Source organism: Triticum urartu, unplaced genomic scaffold (assembly GCF_003073215.2).
Source record: "Triticum urartu cultivar G1812 unplaced genomic scaffold, Tu2.1 TuUngrouped_contig_5827, whole genome shotgun sequence".
Classification (NCBI taxonomy): domain Eukaryota; kingdom Viridiplantae; phylum Streptophyta; class Magnoliopsida; order Poales; family Poaceae; genus Triticum; species Triticum urartu.
In genome coordinates this window covers 8,970-17,383 of record NW_024116534.1, presented here as the reverse complement: position 1 = coordinate 17,383, position 8,414 = coordinate 8,970, and the positions used below count along the sequence as shown (strand labels likewise).

Genomic DNA, 8,414 nt, shown 5'->3' with positions numbered 1-8,414 from the left:
GCCCGCTCCGGGCCCGCCGGCGAGGGGCTCGCCGCCGGTGTGCGCGGCGAGGTGGAGGCCGCCGCGTACTGGACCGCCGTCGCGCCCAACGTCGAGGAGTACGGAGCGCCGTCGCCAGGGCCATCGCGTCCGGCGCCGAGAACGTCGCCAAGGGGATCCTGTGGTGCGGGGTGATGACCGTCGACAGGCTCCGGTGGGGGCAGGAGGTTCTCAGGAAGAGGATTCAGCCCGGCGATACCGAGGCCGAGGTCAGTCCGGAGATGCTCAGGCGGATCAAAAGGTAGTGCTTTCTTTCTCAGTTCTTCATACTGAATCTGTTTCTAATTTGCAGTCATGCGAATTTATTCAGTGCAATTTGTGATGCATAATGAGTAAATGCTTCAGATTTTGGGCACATCACAGTTCATAGTTAGATTAGATTAGTAGCTTAAATCGTGATGCAATCTGCCATGATGGGTATCTCATTTCCATTCAAAGGTAGCACTGTTTTTCTTAGATTTTTCATACCAAATGTGTTTTTGATTTGCAGTCACAGTTCAGTAGAATTTGTGCTGTAGGAGGAAATTCTTCAGGCTTTGAGCATGTCGCACTTCATAGTTAGATTAGATTAGTAGTTTAAATCGTGATGCCATGTGCCATCATCGGTATCTCATTTCCATTTGCTGATATTTCAGTTGTGTCAAAAATCTTTATGATTATTATGGATAATCTCCCCAAATTATTCATGCAATTGTGCTGACACTTGCTGTTTGGCATCCCGTTCCCTGGTGCTATGTCAAACTTGGCTGGTTAGTCCTGTTCTGATGGTGATTGGTGAATTATAGCTATGGCTTGATGCCGTGATTGCGTATTATATCATATAGGAAGAATCACAAGCACTCATGTCAAAAGGCTCTGTGATTGTAGGCAGCTGCATTTTGGTGAATTTTGCCACTGGACTTAAACTTGTGCTCCTTATTTTGAGATTTCTGGCGTTGCTCTGCTTTTATGTTTTTAGGCTTCCTTGTGCTTAATTACACAATTTGAGAATACGTAATTTCAGTCAAATACTCATATTTCTGGTACTGTCGGTCTGAAAGAATATGTGCATGTGATTGTTGGCAGGGCTAAGAAGGTGACAAAAATGTCCGAGAAAGTGGCAACTGGAATACTGTCTGGAGTTGTGAAGCTTACTAGCTCTGTTACAAGCTCATTGGTTAACTCAAAAGCTGGCAAGAAGTTCTTCAGCCTATTGCCTGGAGAGGTTATTCTTGCTTCACTTGATGGATTTGGTATGTGATCCTTTTCTTGAAAATAATGTGACCTAAGTTAGTATTGGTGGTAGTACATCTTGTGCTGTTGGTAAGGTAGTTGCCATGTGAATCATGAAAAAGATGCCAACTTTCACTATACCATGAAACATGAACAATATACCATACGGGCACATTTAATTTGAACTTGCCTACAGAAGTGTAGAAACATCACCTAAGTTTTACTAGTTGAAAGTAAGCAGCCTGTGGGTGTTCTTTAGTGGCCATTTAACCCCTGGTACTCTACAATTAGGAAGGGGAGTAAATCGGTTGGCAATTATCTTTTTCCTTGTACCCTCTATTCTCTATGTTATACACATTATGTCTTGCTTCAGTCCTACATTAAAAATGGTTAATTACTGCTGCTTCTCTTCGCAAAAAGGTTGTGAACGTTAATTGAGCTATCAGCTACTGGCACCATATTCATAGCGAAATCACTGGCAGCGATTACTTATAGTACAGACACCCAGTGGTGATGCCATCAAGTTCTATACAGTGAAAATGGCTATTGTTTACTCTATATGCTAGTTGAACTTGCCTCAGTATATTGGAGTGAACTCTGTTGCCAACTGCCACTATACTTCCTTAAATCTGAATATTTGGGGCTCCTTAAATCTGAATATTAGGGATGCCGGCTCTCATGAAACATTTATGTGAATCTTGTAAGTGATAACATGATCTCCTAGGAGCACATTGTGATCTGCACTTGCTCTTGCAAAATAGTTTCTATCAAATAATCTGCTCAGTTGTTTCTAACTTTTAGTTGTATGGAATTTCTGTGTGCCTGAACATCATTCTTGAAAATAACAGGGGAACTTACTTTCTTCTGGTGTTTGATTATGCCAGCCCGCTTATGTATATTTCACTGGTGTCAACAGGCAAGATTTCTGACGCCGTAGAAGTGGCTGGGAAGGATGTGCTATCAACATCGTCGACGGTGACGACCGGTCTTGTATCCCACAAGTACGTGTTATTCTACCTCATATCCTTGTTTCTACTCCCTCTTGGTTCTTGGACCAGAACATGGAGCACTTCCCCTCACACCATCCTTCTTCTTTGTTCGTCAGGTACGGAGAGAAAGCTGCTGCGGCAACCAACGAAGGGCTCGATGCGGCAGGCCACGCCATCGGAACGGCGTGGGCTGTGTTCAAGCTCCGGCAGGCATTGAACCCGAAGAGCGGCCTGAAACCCACGTCGCTCGCCAAGTCCAGCATCAAGGCTGGAGCCGCGGAGCTCCGGGCGAAGAGCAGCAAGAGCAAGTAGGGTCTGAAGCAGTCTTCGCCGCAGCCGGTGGTATTGGGGCCTGACGAGATCAGAAGCTTGCATACCCTGTCAGTCCCCGCTGATGTGCCGCCTTGTTTGTAGATATGTGTGCTGGAAACAGAGAACAACCTGCCTGTCATGTCTTTCGCTCTGCTGATGTGCTTCCTAGTGGAGTATCTGTTGCTTAGTTTCGTTATGTGCTCTGTCTGGAGTATCTGTTGCTTAGTTTCGTTATGTGCTCGGTCTGTCGATGAAATGGAGTAGGTTCACTGGATTTTACTGCTGTTATTGTGGTGTTGGCCCTTGCTGTAATGCTGAAGGCCTAAGCTTGAACTGAATGGTTGATGCTTTTTCCAAAATTGTTGTAGCGAAATAAAAATATGCTTTAACTAAGCAGTACGAAATTATAAGAAAGTTGAAGCAGGAAATTGCTTTTGGAGGCAGAGCTCCATGAAGGCCTCCACATGCAAAATTCAAAATTCGTGAAAGTCATATTTTCACATTTTAAAAAATTCTGAAAAAAATACAGATATAGATGAAGGCTGCACAAGTGTATAAATTTTTAGGATGAAATATGTTGAAATGAGGGCCGTGAAACAAAAATCTGAGGCTTTTTAACACATGATATTATTCGTCCTCGCAGAGCATGGATTTGTACTATTATTTTGCACAGTTCACATTTCAACATATTTCTCTGAAATTTTACACACTGACACCACTCATCCTTGTTCCTCCGTTTCTAAATATAGTATGTATAGTTTTTGGCACAGAAATTAAAAAACGCACATGAAGAAAAAATTTCACAAGTTTTGGATGAGATTACACATGACTGATTGAGAAAATAGAAAAGCTTGTCTGATATAAGAAAATGTAATCAAATCCCTAAAAAAATTATTCAAACGAGTGGTGTAACACAATACATCTTATATTTTGGAATTTTTCTTAATTTTTTTTATCAAAAGGGGTCTTCCCCCACCCCACTTTTATAGAAAACGAGGAAAGCAAGTCACGGTGACTGTTACAAGCAATCGGGTCTACAGGAAGTGGTCGACCAGAGAATAGAAATGCAACTCTACATCTTAAAGCGCTAGCCCGAAAAACTGAAACAAGAAACTGCTAAGCAAGAGTCTAGTGCCACGCAGGGCAAACACCGAAACCACCAGCCAAGCAATACAGAATGTTCCTCAGAGAATAGAACAACCATCAACTTGCTCGCGAGATCATCCCGAATGAGCTTTCAGCATGTTTCCACCCCGGGTCCTCTTTGCACACGCTCTCAGTTCCCAACCCAAGCGATCCTGAGCAGCTCGCCTCTTTAACGGTCCAGAAGCTGGAGGCAGCGTCGTAGCAGCACTGATTGATCGCCTCCGCAGAGAATCTTCCACCGGTGTCGAGAAAAGTTGATCCTCTCCAAGATCACACGAGTGCTTGTCCACGGTATGCCCTGAAAACAAATATCATTATGCATAATCCAAATGCCCCAAATGGCAGCAACACAAGCAATGTTAATAACAGTTTTCTTGTTGTTCATTTCCCAGAATGAAAATAACTCAGTCATATTTTTAGGAATATTGAATCCAAAAACTTCAACAACATCAATCCAGATCTATTTGGCCACCACACACTCAAAGAACAGGTGATGAACCGATTCATTCTCATTACAAAATAAGCAGTTTAAATTCTCTACCACCCTCCTCTTGTTTAGGTTGTCTCAGGTGAGAACTTTATTATTAAAAGCCAACCACACAAAGACCAAGTATATGTTTGGTACAACAATTTTTCAGAATTTTTTCCAAAGTGGGGTAGAGACCCCACCCCAGTTAATCATGTTGTAAAAGGATCTGACCGAGTAGATCCCTAATGGTTCCAACAGCCAAACAGGGTGATCCTCCTCATTGGTCAGTTGTTTGGTAGAGATGACCTGAATCAGGTCGTGCCATTTTTTCATAAATTCAGCATCTACACATCTACTAAAGGTGAGCTTTAGGTTGGTACGATCCCACACCTCAGACACTACACATTGTTGCTGTTGACAAATCTCATAAACCCCCCAAAATTGAGTTTTCAGGGAAGAATCCCTCACCCAGGTGTTATCCCAGAAGCTGACTTATCACCATTATCCAAATTCCATCTAAAAAGGGTCTTATGCCTTCAAAGGGCCAGGTAACCCCTTTCCAAAGGGGCGAACCCACATCCTGTTTAGCCCACAACAAATTAGGTTTATTAGTTTTATATTTATAATCTATCAATCTCACCCAATCTTCATCCTGATTCATGAAGTATCTTTTAGCCCAAGAGGCTAACAAAGCCATGTTAAACTCTCTTAAATTGGGTACCCCCAAGCCACCAAGCTGATTAGAGTTAATTAAGGGGGTCTATTAATTAATGAAAGATGGAGAGGGATTCCTGGAACATGCATGAGGACGCCTTGATTAAATTAGTGAATTAATTAAATTAATTAATGAAGGCGAGGATTTGTGCGGAAGGATTCAAATCAGCATAGTGTGTCCCGACGATACATGATTTTCTCGTATTGTACTGACTAAAAAATTATATTATGATTATGTTAATTCTCAAACCACTACTCGAGCAAATGTACACACTAACTATTCACTTTTAATATGCTGTAAAAAACTATTCACTTTTAATATAGTTTGTAGTTTTTTTTGTGCATTGATATAACACATATAATTTCCCATAAAAAAGATGACGCACATAAAAAAAATTGCAGGTGTCTATGGTCCGGCTCTATCACGTTGGACGTCAAGAAGACCGTGGTGTAGGAGCTAGAGACAAACACCCGTTTCAACTACGGCCGGGGCTCCGCCCGTCCGGGCTGTCACCATCAAGATAGAGGTCAGCATCATGGATGGCTATGGACAACTTATCTGATACAAGGAACCCCATCTCCCTCTCTTTGTCAATCGCATATCTAGCGTAGAGATCACATTTTGCGCTCGCAAAGGTTTCAGGTTTTGCTTGAAAACTAGAATTACATCAATTGGTCACATTATTACAAATGTTTTGTATAACTGACCACCCACCATTGTTGAATAGATGGATAGCTTGGTCATCGTTTGTGACGGCAGCAAAGATTAGAATTGACAACATGGATGGGTGGGACGTGCAAGCATTTGTTTCTCCCGTTGCAAAATGGGTGGGGCGTGCAAGCATTTGTTTCTCCCGTTGCAATGCACAGACACATTTGCTAGTTATGGCCAAAACATAAATCTTTATCTTTATTTTTATTTCTATCTTTATCTTTATCTAATATTAAAAGGAGCATTGTTTCTCCACTTTTTTTATAATAAAAAGAGGCTTCATACGTCGTCTACACGAAAAAAGACTTCCTACCTCGTCCGCACGCCTCGATCTGTTCGTTCATTTGCTTTTCTTTACAAGTCGATGTATTCGTTCGCGAAATCACTAATTAAGGAGTACTCGTTGCAAAGAACACTCCACTTTCCCAGGTCACGACAAATGGCGCACATGCAACGCGCCACTTGTCGCAACCTGGGAGTTTTCCCTTTTTTTCGTAGATCCGTTTATTCAAAACGTTTTATCTCTTAAACCGTGCGTCCAAATCTCAAACCATTTTCATCATTGAATTCCTCGCGTCGAGATCTTCAAAACTAGATCCCATGTTGATAGGTTTTGACGAACTTTTTTTTCACGAAAGAACGGACGAAAACAACCGGGCGAAAAAACCGAACCGGGAGCATGGTTTTTTCCCTTTCCGAAAGAGGCACGCCCGTGCCTCTCGCAAAATCACAACCGTGTCTCTCGTAGAAACAAAACCGTGACTCTCGTGGAAGGAAAAAAAAAACTGAAAACGCGTTTTTTTTCGTTTCCGAGAGGCACGGCCGTGACTCTCGCGAAAGTAAAACCGTGACTCTCGCGAAAGAAAAAAACAGAAAACACGTATTTTTCCCCTTTCCGAAAGGCATGACCGTGACTTTCGCGTAAGCACAACCGTGCCTCTCGCGGAAGCAAAACCGTGACTCACACAAAAGGAAAAAAAATAGAAAACACGTTTTGTTTTTTCCTTTCCGAGAGGCACGGCCGTGACTCTCGCGAAAAAAAATAACAGAAAACGTGCTTTTTCTCTTTTCCGAAAGGCACGGCCGTGACTCTCGATAAAGCACAACCGTGCCTCTCACGGAAGAAAAACCTTGACTTTTGCGAAAGGAAGAAAACACGTTTTTTCGCGAAAATTTTTTTTTAAATTTTTTTTGATCGAAAAGCTAAGAAAGACTGGGGGAAAACCAAAACATCGAAAAAACCAAAAAAAACCGTTTAAAAAGCCGAAAACGCGTGCGAAAAAAAAATAAATCCGAAGGGAGCGTCCAGAGCGCGACACGTGGCGAATGGCTGAGAGCGCGCCAAGTGGCGCTGATAGTTGCGAGGCTCCCGAAGGAGCGCTCGTTAACTTTTTTTTTGAGCAACAAACTAGGCTTTATTCATAAGTTGGTATTGCTACCGGTATTACAGAAGTATCATGTGGTTGCCCCAACCAAATATGGCGACCATGATCTAATTTTACAGCATGCCTAGCTAGTTTATGAGGCTCAAAATTCGAGACTCTAGATTCAAACTTAAAACAGCAAGAAGTAAAAGAAGAATGCCATGAAATAATCTCTTTTACAACTGCACCATAGTTTCCACCTGACTTCTCTTTGATATGCTTCACCACCTCTTGACAGTCGGACGCAATCACGATGTTCTGGAGCCCCAGGTCTTCCGCTAGCGACAATCCTTCTCTGCACGCCATAGCTTCCAAAGTTGGCGGATCAATCAGTCCTCTAGTAACAAGCACCGAAGACCTCAAGTAGTGCCCGTTATTGTTCCTACAAACTGCGGCAGCTGCACCTACTCCACGGAAAACAGCGGCGTCAACATTGATCTTAGCAGTATCACCAGTAGCCGGAATCCATTTCCTTGGTGCAGCAGTAACTGGGATGTTAACACGGAACGGTATTGAATTCTTTTCCACATCCAACTCTGATAAGAAATGAGTGATGAACATGTAAGTGGATAAAGGGCTTTGATGCAACCCTTCATGGATCAGCTTCCGTCTCGCCCATCATATGGCCCAAAGGGTAACTGCTACTTTGGTGAACTTGTCATGAGAAAGTTTTCCGATCATAGTGAATAACCACTTCTTTGCATCATTTTCAGTATTACTTCGCAGATCATCAATTAGCTCCTGATCCACCAATGACCAAACACACCGGGCAGCAGTACACTCAATCAAACTATGCTTCTAAGAGTCTGGAGTTCCACAAATGGCACACGAGCTGCTTGTGGTCATATTCCGATGCAATCTGACATCTTCCGTTGGGATAGATTGACGAGTCTCCATCTTAAAGTTGGTTTATTCGGCAGCCGCAAATGCTACTCATTATAGGGATTTCGACAAAGCGAATTTATTTATTACTAAAGCCGAAGTCAGTAGGAGTACTATTATGAAGAAATTCAGACCTCGAGCTCGAGGACGTAGTTTCCCCATAAAAAAAAGCATGTGTCATATAACAATTGTACTAAATATAGTAAAGAAATCTAAATAACCTTTAGATCCATCTAAGATTTCGATTCCCAGTAAAAAAAATATAGAATAGAAAAATATGGGACAAAAAATAAATCCACTCGGTTTCAGACTTGGTACAACCCAAAAACACCATTCCTTTTGGTTCGCACAACCAAAAAATTATTCTGAAGGTCTACAGGAAGATAAAAAAATAAGGGATTGTATCAAGAACTATATACAAAAGAATAGGAAAAAGGGCTCGAATAGAAAAATAGAATCAGACTCAAGTTCCGAAGTAATTACACATAATAGAAAAATGGACTCAGGTTCAAGTT

At 42.1% G+C, this 8,414-nt stretch overlaps 1 pseudogene; it reads left to right on the top strand.

Annotated features, from left to right (window-relative positions):
* The first annotated feature begins 3 nt into the window (after positions 1–3).
* On the top strand, positions 4–2,945 carry LOC125529766 (annotated as a pseudogene).
* The last annotated feature ends 5,469 nt before the right edge of the window (positions 2,946–8,414 follow it).